Source organism: Erinaceus europaeus, chromosome X (assembly GCF_950295315.1).
Source record: "Erinaceus europaeus chromosome X, mEriEur2.1, whole genome shotgun sequence".
Classification (NCBI taxonomy): domain Eukaryota; kingdom Metazoa; phylum Chordata; class Mammalia; order Eulipotyphla; family Erinaceidae; genus Erinaceus; species Erinaceus europaeus.
The window spans coordinates 63,361,490-63,382,368 of record NC_080185.1 but is presented as its reverse complement, the minus strand read 5'-3'; the positions used below and the strand labels follow the sequence as shown (position 1 = coordinate 63,382,368).

Here is a 20,879-nt window from a genome sequence, read left to right as displayed (position 1 = left end):
GATTTTAATGAAAGATATTAGATCAATGTGATTTATTTATTTTTATAGTTGAGAACTATTTTTTAAAATGTCTTTATTGGAGGATTAATGGTTTACTGTCAACAGTAAAATGCAATTGTTTGTACATGCATAACATTTCCCAGTTTTCCACATAACAGTTCAACCACCACTCAGTCCTCTTCTGCCACCATGTTCCAACTACATCAAGAATCTTAACTATATTTTTTTGTGTGGTCTGGTACTTTGGGACTTCTACTGAGAGACATCTGATTATTACAGTCTCTTGTGTCTCTGACCTGTAAAGGAAAGGGAGATATTTTGAGTATAGGAAATCACTTGAGAAAAAATACAAGTAGAAAAAATATTTGGGGAATTCTTCTGCCTCAATCACATTTGTCTCAGTGACCTACCTTGGTCTGTCATCTCAATAGTTCACAACTAGATGAAGAGAGTAGTATAGCCCAGCAGTAAATTGTATGGTCATTGTCCAGTGAGATCTAGGCTACGTCTCATATTAGCTATGTGACCATGGGCAAGTCACTAGCCTCACTAAGCTTCAATGCTCTTGCCTGGAAAATGATAGCATTTATTTATTTATTTATTTATTTATTTATTTATTTATTTATAATCTGGATAATCACTGGGGGGTGTCAATTCCTACACAGTGAATCCACAGTTCCTGGTGACCATCTACTTCTTCCTTCTGTCCTTCCTCCCTCCCTCCCTTATTTCTCTCTCTCTCTCTCTTTTACTTGGTGGTAGAGGGAAGAGGGAAAGGAGATATCGGCAACATTGCTCCACCGCTCATGAAGTTTCCCTCTGCAGATGAGGACCTGGAGCATGAACCTAGGTCCTTGTACATGGTAACACATGAGCACCACCACCCTGGCAATGTAGAAATTATTTAAAGTCTACTGTGGAATTGTTCACCTAAAACATAAACAGGCTTGCAAATCAACTTTACCTTTTTTATTTTTTTAAACTTATTTTTATTTAGTCCATTTTGTTCCCCTTGTTTTATTGTTGTAATTATTATTGTTATTGTTGGATAGTCAGAGAGAAATAGAGGGAGGAGGGGAAGACAGAGAGGGGGAGAGAAAGATAGACATCTGCAGACCTGCTTCACTGCCTATGAAGCGACCTCCCTGCAGGTGGAGAGCCAGGGGCTCGAACCGGGATCCTTATGCCCGTCCTTGTGCTTTGCGCCACGTGCGCTTTATCCGCTGTGCTACCGCTCCTCTCCCAACTTTACCTTTTTAAACAAACAAAAAAAAGTGTGTGTGATACAAGAATGAAATGAACTAGTAGTGTTTGGAAAGCACTTTAAATAATGCCTAGCCTATAGTAAATGTAAGTCAAGATGACAATAATCCAGTAATTAAATCTAAGGTGTTGCTTGCACCTTAGATAAATTAAAGCATTACCTACTTAATATTTTTGTCTCATCAGTAATAGTCTCATTTTCATAGTAGCCTCTAATGTTTTAAGAAAAATAACATAGATTGTCTTTTTCACCATGATGGATTCTGTGGGAGAGAGATTTTTGTAGCTAGAGAGAGAGACAGAGAGTGATACAGAAAGTGATTCATAAAGAGACTACAGCATTGAAACTTCCTTCAATGCTGTGGGGGCCTGGCTCAAATCTGGGTGGTGCATATGAAAAAACTGCATACTATCCAAATGATTTACTTTGTCATCCCATGGAAATTTTGACAAATATTGCACTACAGTCCCTATTTTTTTGCAGGTTTATTTTTATAACGGCTCATATTCTATCTATGTAGCTGCAGCCTTAACATACTCTCTAGACATAGGAAAATAAGAGATTATTTCAAGTGTCCCTTGTGAGATGGGCAAGTCCATTGCAGTCCAAATGGGGAGCAAGTACCTATCCTACTTGCTCACCTTCTACTTCTACTTCTGGACTCTAGTTTTGTGTGGTATACTAGAGAGCAGGCACAAGGGTTGTACAGTGGGTCAAGTTCTCATGTGTTCAATGTGTGTCAGTCAAAGTTGTTCTGTGTCTGTTCCAATCTCCACTCCCAATTTCTGTAAGGGTCCCCTTTGGTATTTCTTTTAGCCAACTCCCCATGTGCATGCCAAGTCATTCCATATCTGTTGTAAAAGATACTTTGAGTCCTGGGACTGGCTGGTGTTGAGAAACCCAAAAGTTGCCAGGGCTAGGACTGGGACAGGTCTGAAGTAGATTAAATCAGCAGTGCTCTGTTGACGTATAGATTGAGAAGAGTGATGTGTTTCTAAAAGCCCATTCAAATATTAATGGTCCTTTCTGTGCCTGCGTGGATGCCTCTCTGATGCCACTTTGACTAGGGAGGGGGAGACTGGCACAGTTCTGAAAGCCTGGCTTGGGGAAGGGGACAATTGGTTCCTATTTTGTTGTTATTTCATAGGGGACATCAACCATACCACTTAACCTTCTCCGGAATACAACAGCTTAAGTTTTTTTCCCAGAACACTTCTCAGCTCTGGCTTAGGGAGGTTCTATGGATTGAAGTGTGTCTGTGGGGACCAGGAGGTAGCACAATGAATGAAGTGCTGGATTCTCAAGCATGAAGTCCCTAGATCAAACCCTGTCATTCCATGTGCCAGAATTTTACTCTGATGAGCCTCTCTCTCTCTCTCTCTCTCTCTCTCTGTCTCTCACACACACACATAAATAAATAAACAAATAAATTTGTATGTTTGTGTCTGTGTAGAAGGATGGGGTTGGGAGCTTTTCATGCTCTTCATCCATTTATTCATTCAGTTTATTTATCCAACAAAAATTTATTAAGGAAACTACTATTCATTGGGCACTCTTAAAAGGAACACAAACCCCCTACAACCCTTTAGCATCTTCTCCCTGATTTCTCTAGTGTTTAGAACTGAGACTCTCTTCTATTCAATTGTGACAGTAAACAGAATAAGGGCTGATAAAGACAACAGGAAGGAAAATGACTGGTAGTTGTTGATGGGAAATGTGGAGGAGCTGTGTGCATGTTTTCCCCCTAAGTCATCCAAGGACCATTTTATTTCCCTCACTACTGAGGCATTTTTTACATGTAGAGCTAAGAGGCAGTGAGAACAAGACTCATGTGTGACTGGCAGATTGCCCAGGCCCCAAGACTATACCTTGGGTACCAATTCTAGAGCAGAATGTTTCAACTTCCAACACAGAAACTAAATTCTGGACTGGATACCAAGAGGCCCTGCCAGCTGCTGGCTCCAAAGTTGGCTTTGGCTCTGGGCTCCATCTGTCTAAGTTGGGGCCCCTGCTCCTCCTCGCTCAGAAGCTGTATTGATCTCTGGGCCTCTTTTGTCTCCTCCTCCCCAGTGGAAGCCTCTCCCCCTCTGCCTTTCAGCCTCTTCCGCTTTCCTGCTCAGCTTCTAATGAATTGAAATCTCTGAGAGCCGCCAAGGCTCTGCTAGTTTTCTGAAAGTGTCCTTGCTCGCTCTCTCTGTATTTGTCCAGTCAAGGGTATCTTTCCCTGAGGTCAGAGTGGTGCCGTTAGTCCGGGGTAATATGATTGCATAGCAACACAGAGCCGCTCGGCAAGGGGAGGAGGAGAAGAAGGAGGGCAGGGAGGTGGGAGAAGCAGAGGGAGAGTGTGCACACAGCAGCTGTCGGCATCCTTGTCTCAGGGACTTCTTTGCTGATTCACAGAGGGAGTCCAGCCCAGGCCTCCCAGCTTCCAGTTGTTGCCTGCTCCTCAGACTCTGACAGAATCTGAAGGTAGGTCATGGGGAGAGTATTTCCAAGCCTCACCCTTTTGCGGATATCTGAGGGAAAATGATTGAGGGGAGGGGAAACTGGAAAGGTGGTGTGTGTGTGTGTGTGTGTGTGTGTGTGTCCGTGTCCACATGTGTGTGTGAACCGACATGCCTGTGGTGGGAGGGGGACACTCACATTAAAAATGTTCATAATGAAGTGACCACTGCTTGCAATCATAGAGGGTAAGGGCTTAAAGATGCCCAAGAATAGTAACTGTGCAACTGGAGCAACTGTGATCTGAAAATGAGCAATGAGGAAGGGCCACAGTGTACTGCTTTGAGAGGAGATGGGTATTTTGTTTCTTTACTTGTTTGTTTATTTCTGCCTGTTCTCAATGAATGACATGCTTTTTGTTTAGGGGTTGGGTTTTTTGGTGGGAAGGAAGTAAATTGGGGTGGAAAGCACTGGCTTCCAAGAGAGGGAAGAGGAAGTAGCAGACTTCAGAGAGATCAGCACACCAGGACACAGGACACAAGACATAGGCATGCTCCTCTCCACCCCCAGAGTGACCCAGGTTCTGTCCTAAGGAGCCCAGAGCTGGAGCTTTGTCCTAAGCTCTACATTCACTTCCTGGCTTGATCATTTTTTTTCTTCCCTATTGCATCCCCCCCCCATTCCTTCACTCCTTGCTTTCCTTTCTACCCCTGCTATCAAAATACACTTATCTGTGTTAAGAGCACAGCTTAGAGGGCTTTGAAACAGGGCTTCCCTCTTTTGGAGTCAATAACCCAAATCTCTTCCTTCTGCTTTTTTTTTTTTAATCTTTCCTGGGCATCAGGCCCAATGTCCCAGCCTGTGAGTGGGCCCAAGTCTATGTTGCTAATCAAGTCTTTCCCTTCCTCTGGTGAGTAAGTAGAAATCAGGCCTCATGGATATTAGGTGCAAGTAGTAGCTGGGCTGGGCTGGGCTGGACTGGGCTGGCTGGGCTGGTGTCAGGTGGGGTAGAGAAGCAGGGGCCACAGAGCGACTGTCTGCTTCCAGTGTGAACATGATACATACTGTTTGGAAAACAATGTACTTTTTTCTCTAGTTTTTCCAATTGCTCAAAAGGGCAAAAGCTAAAAAATAAATAGTAATAATAATAAAAATCACCTCTCTATCCAGCTCACCTCTTTTCCTGACATTTCAGAAGGAATTCTTGGAAAGCACTGAGGTAAATCACCTTTTTAAAAAATATATTTATTTATTTATTTATTTATTCCTTTTTGTTGCCCTTGTTGCGTTTTATTGTTGTAGTTATTATCATTGTCGTCATTGTTGGATAGGACAGAAAGAAATGGAGAGAGGAGGGGAAGACAGAGATGGGGAGAGAAAGACAGACACCTGCAGACCTGCTTCACTGTTTGTGAAGTGACTCCCCTGCAGGTGGGGATCCGGCGGCTCTAACCGAGATCCTTCCGCTGGTCCTTGTGCTTTGCGCCACCTGCGCTTAACCCGCTGCGCTACCTCCCGACTCCCGTAAATCACCTTTCTAAAAGGCCCTGTGAGCATCACAAATCTCAGGCTATTCTCTCTGGGATTAGGGTGGGGAGATGGCTCCACACAACCTGGAGGTCTTCTGAGGAAAGCCTTAGAAAAAGATAATGCTTCACATGCAGGTATTAAGAGTTCTGTCTGTGGAAGAAAACTGAGCCCTTTATTTTTGCTAAGTAGACTAGCCTCTGCTTTACAGTCCTGTTTCCTGAAAAGTAATGCTGGAGAGTGAATACACACAGGAAGAATTCCTCTTCTCAGAGATCTGTTTCTCCCAGGTAACACTCTAGCTAAGTAACTCTGAGTGTTAGGACAGAGTACCCTTCAGAGCTGTAATCATTGTGAAGAAAGGTGGTTGTGGATGAAAGCAGTAACTTAGTAGGGGACCAAGAACCAGATGAGGAAAGCACATCTGAAAGCAGCAATTTAGCAATAGATGCTGAGAAGTTTCTGATGTTCAGTCAGCAAACTGGCAGGTAGGATGGGCCCTCATTAATGACATGCTAGAAAAGAGGTCTCTCAACTTTCTAGGGACACTCACTCAAAGGAAACATACCCTAGAAGTTATACTATGAAACCACATTTGTCTCCTATGGAGGATTCTAAATGCACATTAGCAACTGAAATAACTAATAAGATTGATTCTTTAGGGGCAACATTTACTAAACTGATTTTCTGCCAAGCACTGTTTTGAGGAAACATCAATCAAGTTTTGTTTTGTTTTAACTAAGGAATAGTGAGAGGCATTATTCTCAAGCTTCTGTTTGTTTCTTATATTTTTTTAAATATTTATTTTAATGAGGGGGGTGGCAGAGCACTGCTCAGCTCTGGCTGATGGTTGTGCTGGGGACTGGAGCCTCAGGCAAGAATTTTTTTTTTTTGCATAACCACTATGCTGTCTTCCAAGATCTTTCAGATTTAATGAAATTTGGTGTTTATTATTCTCAGAGAGTTACAATGTAAAGCAAATGTGTTAAGAACTCTGAAAAGTACTGCTGTAAAGAATATTTTTAAGCCAGTACAAGTTTGCCCTGGCAAACGAAGTGGAACAATCCTATTTGGTATGATTTGGCAGGTTTTTTGGGGGAAACCTAGGAATTCTTTTTGCATCAATTTATATGAAAGAAATTTTGAGAATCTCCACAACCCAAAATGTAACCTATCATATCATACCATATATATTCAAAGAACACTCTTTTGTGTTAAAAAAAAAAAAACTGTTAGCATCTTACAGGAACAATTTTGAGAATTTCTGCTCAATTTTTTAAAGATAGAGACAGAAAACAGAAAGGAGGAGAGAGAGAGAGAAGAGAAGAGAAGAGAAGAGAAGAGAAGAGAAGAGAAGAGAAGAGAAGAGAAGAGAGAGAAGCCATAGCACCAAAGCTTCTTTCAATGCTGTGGGGACTGGGCTTGAACCTGTTTCACAGACATGTCAAAGCAGTGCACTATCCAAGTGAGTTATTTTACTGGTCCCCTGCCTTTTTTTATTGAAGTAGCATTTAAAAAATATTATATAAGTTTTAGGTAGACAGCATTGTACTTCGTACTTCCATACCTATATAGATTATATAATGATCACCCTTGAAATGCAGGTTTCCATCCGCCATCTTATGACTGACCTCTTTTACTTGTTTCACTCCCCTCCCAACTCCCTTCCCTTATTCACCAATCTGTTCTCCTACTCCAACAGTTTGGTGTGCTGTATTTGTTACCTTCCACATGTAAGTGAAAGCAGATGATATTTGTTTCTCTCTGCAATGTTGTATTTTTAAATATGAAATAAATTGAAAGGTTAATCTAACTGTTCTCTCCCTATTGAGTAGCTGAGAGAGAATGGACTGTGCCCAACTGCAGCTTCTCTAGCAGGTTCCTGCCCATAACTAGTCCCAGGAAAAAAAGAATCAAGTTTACGGAATGACCCTATCATTTTGAGAGCAGCATTTGCATCTTTTAGTATTTTGTTGTATTTGAAAAATTATGAGTTCTCCTTTTAGCACTGGGCTTTTAAAAAACAATGCATCATGAATTTTTTATAGTTTGAAGGGGGTATAAAGAGTCACATAATGAAAATCAGGATAACTATTATCCAGGTTAAGGATAAAGAACATCACTTAGCAGAGTTGAGCTCTTTCTGTCTCTCTGTGATTGAAGCCTTTTCCCTCCTCTCCTAAGTAACCACTCTCCTGGATCTGTTACTTATTATTCTGATACGTTCACTTGTAAATTTACAACGTATATGTGTGTCTGAAAACAACATATACTACTTCAACATATATTGATGTACAGCAAATGTACAGCAATGCTGTGTATTCTTTCTATTCAATGTCATACTTCCGAAATTCATCCTTGTGCCACATGGTTCTAGTTCATTCAGCTTTCACTATTATATGGCGTAACTTTTACTGAATGTGCTATGATTTATCCACTTTGTTACTGATGGATATTTAGGCTGGTTTTTGTCTTGTTTAACAGTTGTTTTTTTAACCTATAGTTAGGACTGCTCTAATCGTTCTCTTGAAAGTGTAGTTTTGTGATTATTGTTCTTTGGATATATATCTACTGTAGGGTGTGAGCATTGCTGCCTTTGGGAGATATTGTCAAATCATTCTCCAAAATAGTTTACTTGGGGACCAGGTGGTGGCACACTCCAGTAAAGCACATACATTGCCGTGCTTAAGAACCTAGGTTCAAGAACAAAACAAAACAAAACAAAACAAAACAAAACAAAACAAAACAGCCTAGGTTCAAATCCTCAGTTTCAACCTGCAGGGTGCAAAGCTTCGTGAGCAGCGAAGCAGTGCTGCAGGTGTCTCATTTTCTCTCTCCCTATCTCCCCTACAATAATTTCCCTCTGTCCTATCAAGTAAATAAACATTTAAATAAATGGTTTAGTTTACTTAATCTCTCATAAGCAGTGTATGAAGGTATCAGATGTATTAGATTAAGAAAATTCTTCCCTGTAGGGATGTAGCTCTGATTTTTCACTGGAACTTTTTTTTTTTCAAAATTGCTTGACAGCTAACTTTTCAAAAACACATTCCATTGTTTCCACTTGTAAATGAGGGGGTTGGCCTAGATAATCTCTAAAGTCCCTTCCAACTTGACAGTCTCATTTCCCATGATTTATTCATCAAGTGAAAGCATTTGTTTTTTGGCTACATTGCAAGAAATATTTTAGGAACACAAATAAGGTTCAGAGCCAATGGAATATGTGTATTGCCTCTTAGTGCCATGCTGCAAGGTAAAAAAGTAATGCTGTGAGAGGGAAAGCCATCATGTTGTTATACTGAACTGGGGAGAAGGACCTACAGCTACTGGGAAGGGGGGGGGGTCTTCATCCTATTACTACATTCTTTTCTGAGATTTTCATTTTCTCTCAATTTATAAGTCTTTCCTACCTCTTGATATTTATTTTTTCTTTCAAAAACAACAAAGAAAGGGGCAGGCTGCAATGCACAAGTGCCTAGGTTCAAGGTACCAGTCCTCACCTGGGGATGGAGGGGGTTCATAAAAGGTGAAGCAAGTATGCAGATGTCTCTCTTCCTCTCTCCTTCTTTATCTCCCCCTTCCCTCTCAATTTCTTTCTGTCTCTATCCAATAAATAAAATACTTCAACAAGTCTTAAAATAAAAACTTAAAATATAATAAAATTATTTATAATACATACCAAATACATAAATAATGCCAGAAGGATAACCTCCCAGAAATAAGTTAGAATGGAAAAACGCCAAGTAAATCTTGGACTGGGTGTGGTTTATTGCATCAGAACAAAGAAACTCTGAGGAAGGAAGGAGAAAGAGGTGTCCTGGGGCATGATGATGTAAAAGATCCTAGGTTATGGATGAGAGTGTTCTACAGAGAACTTTCAGTGGGAGACTAGAAATTGTACTGATGTGCCAACAGTACACTGTAAAACATTAACTTCCCTAAAAAAATTTTAAAAAATGATAATCTCCCTCATACAACTTCCCAGAACTGATGTCACTAAAACAGTTTTGTGTGCCCTTGCAAACTTTCTTTCTGTGCAGGAACAAACATAGAATTATTACAGGTTATTACTAAATTACAGTTGTATCCTGGTACTTGTTTTCTTTTTTCCCCCATTTTTATTTGTGTTTAATAGAGGGTGTGTTAGAAGATTTTAAGATTTAAATGTATAGCCCCACACCACACCTGCCACCAAAGTTTTGTGTACCCCTCTTCCACCTCCCAAAGATAACCATCATAGTTCTCACAAAGTTACAGAAACAGTTTATTTGCTTCTTTATTATTTTTTGCAAATATATTTTTGTTTGTTTTGTTTTTAGATTTCTGATATGTATTTATTTCCTTTTTGTTGCCCTTGTTTTTTATTGTTGTTGTGGTTATTACTGTTGTTGATGTCGTTGTTGTTGGATAGGACAGAGAGAAATGGAGAGAGGTGGGGAAGACAGAGAGGAGGACAGAAAGATAGACACCTGCAGACATGCTTCACCACCTGTGAAGCGACTCCCCTGCAGGTGGGGAACCAGGGGCTGAAATGGGGATTCTCACGCCGGTTCTTGCGCTTTGTGCCACCTGCGCTTAACTCGCTGTGCTACTGCCTAACTCCCACAAATACATTTTTTATGTGTTTCAGTTCTCTGTATTCCACATATGACTGAAACATGTGGTAGGTAGTTGTCTCTCATTTCTTTTTTTGTTTGTTTCTTTTTTTAATTTATTTTTTATTTAAGAAAGGATAAATTTAAAAAACCATAGGGTAGAAGGAGTACAACTCCACACAATTCCCACCACCCAATCTCCATATCCCACCCCCTCCCCTGATAGCTTTCCCATTCTCTATCCCTCTGGGAGCTTGGACCCAGGGTCGTGGTGGGTTGCAGAAGGTGGAAGGTCTGGCTTCTGTAATTGCTTCCCCGCTGAACATGGACGTTGACTGGTCGGTCCATACTTCCAGTCTGCCTCTCTCTTTACCTAGTAGGGTGGGTCTCTGGGGAAGCAGAGCTCCAGGACACGTTGGTGGGGTCTTTAGTCCAGGGAAGCCTGGCTGGCATCCTGATGGCATCTGGAACCTGGTGGCTGAAAAGAGAGTTAACATACAAAGCCAAACAAATTGTTTAGCAATCATGGACCCAAAGGTTGGAATAGTGGAGAGGAAGTGTTGGGGTGGGTACTCCCTGCAAACTCTAGTGTACTTCTGCTTTCAGGTATCTATTTTGCACTTGTTTATGGATACGTGTGAACATATGCTCTCTCTCACAGAACCTGGTCTATATCTAGGTTTTGGGACTTTGTTAGAAAGTGTTCCACCTGGGATGGAATTAGAGAATGATATGAAAGGAAAGGTCTCACCCAAGTAATGAAGCTGAAGGGTTGTCATTCCACACCTGAAGTCTCTGGACACAGTCTGAAGTGAAGCATGTTGAGGTGGCAATCGTTGCGTTGATTAGGTTGTGATCGGCAGATGCAATATTATTTGATATGGATTGGGAGAGGCATGCGGGAAAGTGGGCCCTATCCTAAGGTTCCAGGACTGGGGGAAATATAGGCTGTTTAGTGGAGATGTGAGGTTCCTGCTGTCTTAAGGTTCAAAAAGACAATGGATAGTTAATGTTATCATCACATTATTTGGTAATTGGGTTAACTTTGAAAAGTACTTTTGTTAGGGTTTGCTGTATAGTACCCAGTATCTTGTAAATAGCTGTGCCACTGGTTGCCTCTGATCTACTTGGTTTAGGCTTTTGAGAGAGTCTGCATATCAAATACACAGCCTATATATTAATAAGACTCAGTCTGTGTTTTAAAAACTTTGAGACATACAATTAATTTCCCCCTCATATTAATTAACTAGTGATTTATATGACTACACTTTACTAGGAGTGTACATAAACACCATTCCCACCACCAAAAGACTGTATCCCATCCCACCCGACCCCACCCCCCACCGGCCTAGGAAGCCACATGTCTACCCCTCACCACAGGGTTTTTACTTTGGTGCCCTATTTTCAATTTAGTCAGATCCTGCTTTTAGTTTCCCTTTAAGATCTTCTTTCTCAACTTCTGTTGATAAGTGGGATCATTCCATACTCATCTTTATCTTTCTGACTTAGCTCACTTAACATAACTCCTTCTAGCTCTGTCCAAGATGGGTCAGGTTGTCTTTCATTTCTTTGCTTATTTCGCTAAGCATAAACACCTTTATATATATCCATTTTGTCCCAAAGGACACAAAATAGTCTTTTTGATTGCAGAGTAGTATTTCCATGGAGCCTATATCCCATAACTTCTTTAGCCAGTCATTTGTTGATGGGCATTTAGGCTCTGGCACTTGTTTTCTTTGATGTAAAATATCAATAGATACCTTCAACATCTGTTCAAATCAGTAGATGCAAATCTATCTCTTTTAATAACTACATACGATTCCACTGTGTGAGTGGCTATGATGTAGATACAATTCAAATTCTTACTACATTTCTCTTTTTTCTCTTTCTTTTTAAATTTTTTATTTAAGAAAGGAGACATTAACAAAACCATAGGATAGGAGGGGTACAACTCCACATAATTCCCACCACCAAATCTCCATATCCCATCCCATCCCCAATAGCTTTCCCATTCTCTATCCCTCTGGGAGTCTGGACCCAAGGTCATCGTAGATTGCATAAGATGGAAGGTCTGACTTCTGTAATTGCTTCCCTGCTGAACATGGGCGTTGACTGGTCAGTCTATACTCCCAGTCTGTCTCTCTCTTTCCTTAGTAGGGTGGGTCTCTGGGGAAGCAGAGCTCCAGGACACATTGGTGGGGTCTTCAGTCCAGGGAAGCCTGGCTGGCATCCTGATGGCATCTGGAACCTGGTGGCTGAAAAGAGAGTTAACATACAAATCCAAACAATTTGTTGAGCAATCATGGACCCAAAGGTTGGAATAGTGGAGAGAAAGTGTGTGTGTGGGGGAGTACTCCCTGCAAACTCTAGTGTACTTCTGCTTTCAGGTATATATTTTGCACTAGTTTATGGATACATGTGAACATATGCTCTATCTCACAGAACCTGGTCTATATCTAGGTTTTGGGACTTTGTTAGGAAGTGAACCACCTGGGATGGAATTAGAGAATACTATGAAAGGAAAGGTCTCACCCGAGTAATGAAGCTGAAGGGTTGTCATTCCACACCTGAAGTCTCTGGACACAGTCTTAGCTGAAGCATGTTGAGGTGGCACTCATTGCATTGTTACTATATTTCATGAACTATGAATCAACTCCTTGCAGCATGGCAATGAGGCAAGTCTTTTTGTTATCTCTGTTTTTATAGATGTAGGGACTAAAGCACAGTGAGGTCAGGGAGCTTGTCCAAACCAGCCTTGATAAGTGGCAGAGGCAAGATGCAAACCCCAGTGTCCTGACTCAGAATACAAATCCTTACCTCTCATGCTGGGCTGTCTCTCTGACATATTCAACTCAACCAGTTCCCTGCTGATGCCATTTGAGTTAGTTGCACAGTTCTGTTGTTACAAAAAAGTGCTGCAGCATAAATCCTTCCCTACACCTGAAAGTCTTTCTATGGAATAAGTTCTGGTATTTATTTGGTTTACACATGGGTGGAAAGAGCCAATTCATTCCTTAAAATTGTTGCTGATCTGATCTCTAAGGCACATAGGAAATCCTCAGACTAAGATTGTGGACCAGCATTTATTTGACTTCTCACATATTCTAGAGAGGTCATTTCAGTGTTCTTCGTGGCTTGCCAGCTGGGTGCTGCCTCAGACCTCAGAGTTATTGGACCCTGATTATTCTTAATTCTTTGTGTTTGTTTGGGTAGTAGCATGATTGAGCCAGAACTTAAACTCCCACTTGATGGTCTATACCCAAATACCCCTCAACACTTGCTAGGCTAAAATACTTCAGAGCTTGGGCTGTAGAACTTATAGATGTAGAATAGTATGACTGTAAAGAACTTGTAGTCTGAATACCCAGATACTCACATGTATTCACAGCATGCGTCCATGTTCTTGCTTGCACAACGAATACAACAGTAACTACTTCATGGGCTTGTTGTGTGGGTTAAATGATGTGAATATGTAGCAGAACAAAGCAGATCCAGCTTACTAAATAGATATAAATATGGAATGCTTTTTAAGTTTTAGCTCTTACTACTTATGTGGTTATGGAAAAACTGTTATACTGATCTCTCCATAACACTGTTGAAGACATTCATGGTACTTTTGTAGGTAGTGGAAGGGAGTGAGGAAGTGACTGATAGTAAATAGCTAATACTTTCATATGGATCAGAATTGAAGAGATGCAGAACTATATTCAGTAAAAAAAAAAAAAGTCTATCTCTTAAGGATGACTCCAGGATTTTGTAGGTATGGGCTATAATTCCATTTTTCTAATATAAAAATTCAATACACTTCATTTATATTTTATATAATGTCTGTAAGTGTGTGATAGACCAGACCATCTGACATATGCAGTGCTGCGAGTTGAACTTAGCAAACTATAAGTGCATGTTTGCATTCTAACCATTGTACCACCCTCCAGCTGCTATAGTTATTATTTTTTTAAAGAGGGAAAAATCTCATCCTAATGAATGGAGTGAATTCATTCACCTTTGCTTAAAAGTTAAATGATTCTTTTATTTAAAGACGGTAGGTGTTAAATTTTCTCCCCCCCCCCCTTTTCATTTTACCAAAGCACGCCTCAGCTCTGGCTTATGGTCATGCGAGGGACTGAACCTGGTACTTCGAAGCCTCAGGCTTGAGAGTTTCTTTTGCCTACTATTATGCTATCTCTCCCACCCAATAAGATTTTCTGTAAACTTATTATTAAGTCTCTTGGTTTACAAATCTATAAGTGTTTTAGAAGCATAATTCCTCAAAATGTGTTACCCCACTACTACCCTCACCAAATAATCAATATCCCTCCATATAAGTCTATTGGATCCTGTCCTTTCTTACAGCCACCTCCAATACCACCACTAACCCTTGTTAACCTCACTTCTGCTATCTGAGCACACAGTTTACATTGGGATTTACTTATTTTTCTGACTTTTTTTCCCTTATGATTAAGGTCATTCTATATTTTCATTTCATATGAGTTCCTTTAGCATTCCTTGTAGGTCTGGTTTAGTGATAATGAATTACTATGGTTATCGCTTATCTGAAAAGCTTTTCGTGTTTCCTTAAAACCTAATTGATAATCTAGCAGGATAAACTATTCTTTGCCATTTAGAACTTTGAATATGATTTCCAGTCCTTCCTAGTCTTTTTTATGTTTTTTATTTATAAAATGGAAATATGGACAAGACCATGGGATGAGGGGTACAATTCCCCACAATTCCTACCACCAGAACTCCGTATCCCATACCCTCCCTTGAAAACTTTCCTATTCTTTATCCCTTTGGGAGTATGGACACAGAGTCATTATGTGGTGCAGAAGGTGGGAGGCCTGGCTTCTGTAACTGCTTCTACACTGAGCATGGGTTTGGCAGTTAGATCCATACTCCAGCCTCTCTCTCTTTCCCTAGTGGAGCAGTCTAGCCTATTTTAATTTATTAGTGATTCAACATTAATTTACAAAATCACATGTCAACAGGGGTACAATTCCACACCATTCCCACCATCAGAGTTCAGAATTCCTGATCCCTCTATTGCAGTCCATCACGGTTCTCCCAAGGTTGCAGATATGGGTTAACCATCATCTCTATAGCTTCCTGTCAACATTTGTAGGTAATTGCCCCCCCCCCCTTTTCCAGGTCCAGTCCTCTCTTTTCTCCAAAGATACACATAAGTTCATCCAAATATCTCTCCTTTCTTCACCCTCTCTCTCAGGGACCTGATGGAGCATGAGTTCAGAGCCCTCTTCCTTCTATCACTTTTCCCCCACTGGGAGTATAGGTCAGAGTTGTTTTTGGATTGCCAAAGGTAGAAGTTCTGGCTTCTGTAACTGCTTCTCCACTGGACTTGAGTGTTGGCAGATCGATTCATACTCCCAGCCCGTTTCTATCTTTCCCTAGTGGGGTAGAGCTATGGAGAGGCAAGGTTCCAGAACACATTGGTGAAATCATCTGCCCAGAGAAGTCAGGATAAAAATAATGACAGCAGGGAGTCGGGCGGTGGTGCAGTGGGTTAAGCGCACGTGGCGCAAAGCGCAAGGACCAGCATAAAGATCCTGGTTTGAGCCCCCAGCTCCCCACCTGCAGGGGAGTCACTTCACAGCCGGTGAAGCAGGTCTGAAAGTGTCTGCCTTTCTCTCCCCCTTTCTGTCTTCCCCTCCTCTCTCCATTTCTCTCTGTCCTCTCCAACAACAACGACATCAATAACCACAACAATGTTAAACAAGGGCAACAAAAGGGGAAATAAATAAATAAATATTAAAAAAATAATGACAGCATCTGAAACTTAGTGTCTGGAAGGTGGCAGGACATAAAATGAGACAAAATGGTTAATGAACAGGAACCAAAAAATAGGAACAGAGCAGATGAGATCAGGAATCCTAGGGTGAAAGAAAGCTAGGAAGCCCATCCTGGGCATGTTTCCAGGGGCCTACGGCTATGGTAGTCCCTGACTGAGTTTGATAGCTAGCATGAAGTTGGTTAAAAACATTGTCTGAGAAAATGCTGTCAGATTAGAGAAAAGAGCTAGAAAGTTGGATTAGGGCAGAGAGTAGCTGCCATTTTTGAAACTATTTTGTGGGTAGAATTAACTATTTACCTCCATTGACCCGACCTAGGGCATATATTTATTATCAGTAGAGCCTGTGTAGCCTTTGAGTCCCTATTGGTCTAAGCTCACAGCTCATGGTCACCACTGGGAACAGTACAAGCTGTACTATTTAAGGGTCAATCCTCCTTGAGTAGCAGGACAGGATATCTCAGCCTCCCTTTGGAGTCTGGAGTAGTCCCTATCATAGCTGCTTTTTGGTGAGGACAAGGTTCTGGAAGGGGCCACCAGATGGCTTGTGGTGATGTTCCTGGTGGAAGTGACTAGCAGTTAGCTTATTTTCATTTAGTCAATTTATAGTCCATTTTTATTCCAGTACAATGCTGTTTTAATTACTATTGCTTTCTAGTAAAAGCTGAAGTTGGGGAACATGATACCTTTGTTTTTCTCTTTTTTCTCAGAAGTGCTTAGGCTGTGTGTGTGTGTGTGTGTGTGTATTTTGTAGTTCCTCACAAATTTTTGCACAAGTTGTTCAGTTTCCTTGAGAAATATTTCTAGATTGTAGCCTTTAGAGTTTTGGTTGAAAAAAAATCAGCTGACAGTTTTTTTAAAAAAATATTTATTTATTCCCTTTTGTTGCCCTTGCTGTTTTACGTTGTAGTAATTATTGTTGTCTTCGTTGTTGGATAGGACATAGAGAAATGGAGAGAGGAGGGGAAGATAGAGAGGGGGTGCTGACAGTTTTATGTGATTTCCTTTATAGGTGATTCTTTGTTTATCTCTAATGGTCTTTAGAATTCTCTTTTATCTTTGTCATTTTAACTATGGTGTACCATGGCAAAACTTGGGTTTGGATTCATTTTTCTTGGAGCCCTCTAATCTTTCTTCAGTTTGGGAAAATTCTCAGCATTTCATCAAATATGAATTCTTTTCCTTTCTCTTCCTCCTTCTATCCCTATAATTAGAATGTTATTCCTTTTAATATTTTCCCATAACTCTTGTACTATCTTCATTTGTTTTGGTGGGTTTTTTTTCCTTTTGCTGAGTTTTTCTCAGGGGATAACTTCTTCTACCTTATCATTTTGCACTTCACTTCAGTCTCTGACATCTGTCTTCCTGCAGGTTTTCCTCTCTGCTGTGTTATATTAACTCAGTCATTGTACTCTTCATTCTTTTAAAAATTTATTCCTTTATTGGGGAATTAATGTTTTACATTCGACAGTAAATACAATAATTTGTACATGCATAACATTCCCCAGTTTTCCATTTAACAATACAACCCCCACTAGGTCCTCTGTCATCCTTCTTGGATCTGGATTCTCCCTACCCACCCCAGAGTCTTTTACTTTGTGCAATACGCCAATTCCATTTCAGGTTCTACTTTTTTTTTTTTTTTCTTCTGATCTTGTTTTTCAACTTCTGCCTGAGAGTGAGATCATCCCATATTCATCCTTCTGTTTCTGACTTATTTCACTTAATATGAATTTTTCAAGGTCCATCCAAGATCGGTTGAAAACGGTGAAGTTATAATTTTTTATAGCTGAGTAGTATTCCATTGTATATATATATACCACAACTTGCTCAGCTACTCATCTGATGCTGGACATCTGGGTTGCTTCCAGGTTTTGGCTATTACAAATTGTGCTGCCAAGAACATATGTGTGAACAGATCTTTTTGGTTGGGTGTGTTGGATTCCTTAGGATAGATCCCCAGGAGAGGAATTGCAGAATCATAGGGTAAGCCCATTTCTAGCCTTCTGAGAGTTCTCCAGACTGTTCTCCACAGAGGTTGGACCAACTTACATTCCCACCAGCAGTGCAAGAGGGTTCCTTTGACCCCACAACCTCTCCAGAATTTGTTGCTACTACCGTTTCTGATGTATGACATTCTCACAAGAGTGAAGTGATATCTCATTGTTGTCTTTATTTGCATTTCTCTGACAATCAGAGACTTGGAGCATTTTTTTCATGTGTTTCTCAGCCTTTTGAGTCTCTTCTATGGTGAATATTCTGTTCATGTCCTCTCCTCATTTTTGGATGGGGTTATTTGTTTTCTTGTTGTTGAGATTTGCAAGTTCTTTATATATTCTGGTGATTAAACGTTTGTCTGATGTATGGCATGTGAAGATCTTCTCCCATTCTGTGAGGGGTCTCTTGGTTTGGGTAGTAGTTTCTTTAGCTGTGCAGAGGCTTTTTTAATTTGATGTAGTCCCATAGGTTTATGCTTGCCTTAGTCTTCGATGTAATTGGATTCATTTCATTGAAGGTGTCTTTAAAATTTATGCAGAAAAGAGTTCCGCCATTATTTTCCTCTAAGTATCTGATAGTTTGTGATCTAGCATCTAAGTCATTGATCCACTTGGAATTTACTTTTGTATTTGGTGAAATATAGTGGTTCAGTTACATTGTTCTGCATGTTTCAACCCATTTTTTTTTCCAACACCATTTGTTGAAGAGACTCTGCTTTCCCCATGTAATAGTCTGGGCACCTTTGTCAAAGATTAGATGTCCATAGGTGTGAGGGATTACTTCTTGGCTTCAATTCTATTCCACTGGTCAGTGTGTCTATTCGTGTTCCAGTACCAAGCAGTTTTGATGACAATGGCTCTATAATACAAGCTGAGATCTGGGAGTGTGATGCCTCTGGTTCTGTTCTTTCTTCTCAAGACTGTTTTGGCAATTCTAGGTCTTTTCTGGTCCCAGATAAACATTTGTAGCATTTGTTTTATTCTCCTAAAAAGAAGTGGTTGGGACCTTGATGGCGATAGCATTAAATTTGTAGATGGATCAGGGTAGTATGTTCATTTTGATAATGTTAATTCTTCCAGCCCATGAACATGGAATACCTTTCCACTTCTTTGTGTCTTTTTCAATTTCCTTGAGTAGTGACTCATAATTTTCAGTATACAAGTCTTTCACTTCTTTGGTTAGGTTTACTCCTAGATATTTTATTGGTTTTGTTGCTATAGTAAAAGGAATTGATGTCTGGATTTCAACTTCTTAGTGTTTGCATAGAGGAATGCCACTGACTTTTGAATGTTAATTTTGTAGCCTGACACCTTACTGTATTGCTTGATGATTTCCAAAAGCTTCTTGCTGGATTCCTTAGGTTTTTCTATGTATATTATCATGTCATCTGCAAATAGGGAGTTTCACATCTTCTCTTTCAACCTGTATGCCTTTAATTTCTTGCTCCTGCCTGATTGCTATGGCAAGAACATCCAAAACTATGTTGAATAGTAATGGTGATAGTGGGCATCCCTGTCTAGTACCTGATCTGAGGGGAAATGCTTCCAGTTTTTCACCATTGAGTATGTTGTTGGCTGTAGGTTTGCTATATGTAGACTCCACTATCTTCAGGAATTTTCAATCTATTCCCATTTTTGTAGTGTTTTGATCATAAAGTGATGTTGGATTTTGTCAAAGGCTTTCTCTGCATCTATTGATATGACCATTTGGTTTTTGGTCTTGTTTTTGTTGATGTGGTGGATCACATTGATTGATGTACATATATTAAACCAATCTTGCATGCCTGGAATAAACCCCACTTGTTCATGATGAACAATCTTTTTTACTATACTGCTGTATCCAGTTGGCTAGAATTTTGTTCAGTATTTTAGCATCTATGTTCATCAGAGATATTGGTCTGTAGTTTTCTTTTTTGGTTGTGTCCCTGTCTGTTTTTGATATCAAAGTGATGTTGGCTTCATAGAAGCTGGCAGGGAGTATTCAAGTGTCTTCAATCATCTGGAAGACTTTTAAAAGTAGAGGTAATATAAATATTTTACAAAAAGGAAATTAGGCAGTAGCGCAGCAGGTTAATAACACGTGGTGCCAAGCGGAAGGACCTGAGTAAGGTTGCGGGTCCGAGCCCCTGGCTTCCCACCTGTAGGGGAGCCACTTCACAGGCGGTGAAGCAGATCTGCGAGTGTCTTTCTCTCCCTCTTTCTGTCTTTCCATCCTCTCTCCATTTCTCTCTCCTGTCCGACAACAACAACATCAATAACAACAACAATAAAGCAACAAGGGCAACAAAATGAAATACATAAATATTTTTTAAAACTAGAAGTATTAGTTCTTCTCTGAAAGTTTTGTAGAATTCATTTGTAAAACCATCTGGTCCAGGACTTTTATTTTTGAGGATATTTTTGATAACTGTTTCAATTTCATTAGCTGTGATGGGCCTGTTCATGTTATCCACTTCCTCTTTACTTAGTTTTGGAAGTTGGTAGGTATCTAGAAAATCGTCCATTTCTTCTAGGTTCTCTAGCTTGGTGTCATATAGTTGTTCATAGAAGCCTCACATCATATGTTGAATTTCTGCAGTGTCTGTTGTGATATCTCCTCTTTCATTTACAATCCGATTTATTTGGGTTTTCTCCCTTTTTTGTTTTGTGAAGGTGGCTAAAAGTTTGTCGATTTTGTTCACTCTTTCAAAGAACCAACATTTACTTTCATTGATTTTTTGTATGGTTTTCGTATTTTCAGTGTAATTTATTTCTGCCCTAACTTTAGTGATTTCTGTCCTTCTGGTTGCTTTAGGGTTCCTTTGTTCTTCTACTTCTAGGTCTTTAAGATGTATAATCTGTTTATTTGTGCTTTTTCTTGTTTCCTAATGTGTCCTTGTATGGCTATGAACTTCCCTCTCAGTACTGCCTTAGCTGTGTCCCAAATATTTTGATAGCTTGTGTCTTCATTTTCATTGAACTCTTGAAACATTTTGATTTCTTCCTCTATTTCCTCTTTGACCCAGTAGTTGTTAAGGAGTGTACTGTTGAGCTTGCACATTTTGGGACTATTACTAATCTTTTGTTGATTGTTAAGTGTTAGTTTAATTCCACTGTGGTCTGAGAAGATGCTTGGGATGATTTCAATGCTCTTGAATTTGCTGATGCTGTCTTTGTGGCCTAACATATGGTCTATCATTGAGAATGACCCATGTGGACTTGGTGTATTCCAGTTTCTTGGGATGAATGACTCTGAAAATATCCAACAG

The 20,879-nt window shown here is 40.1% G+C and overlaps 1 protein-coding gene across 7 annotated transcripts in view; it reads left to right on the top strand.

Moving 5' to 3' along the window:
• Positions 1 to 3,352: 3,352 nt before the first annotated feature.
• Positions 3,353 to 20,879, top strand: part of DRP2 (dystrophin related protein 2) — a 93,436-nt gene continuing 75,909 nt past the window's right edge. The window contains exons 1-3 of one of the 7 annotated variants that reach the window (XM_060183459.1): positions 3,353 to 3,493; positions 3,665 to 3,733; positions 4,877 to 4,925. The gene's annotated coding sequence lies outside the window, so the exon portion shown is untranslated. Of the gene's footprint in view, positions 3,734 to 4,876; positions 4,926 to 20,879 lie in introns of all 7 variants that reach the window. The other 6 variants (XM_060183458.1, XM_060183456.1, XM_060183455.1 and 3 more) reach the window with 6 other exon arrangements.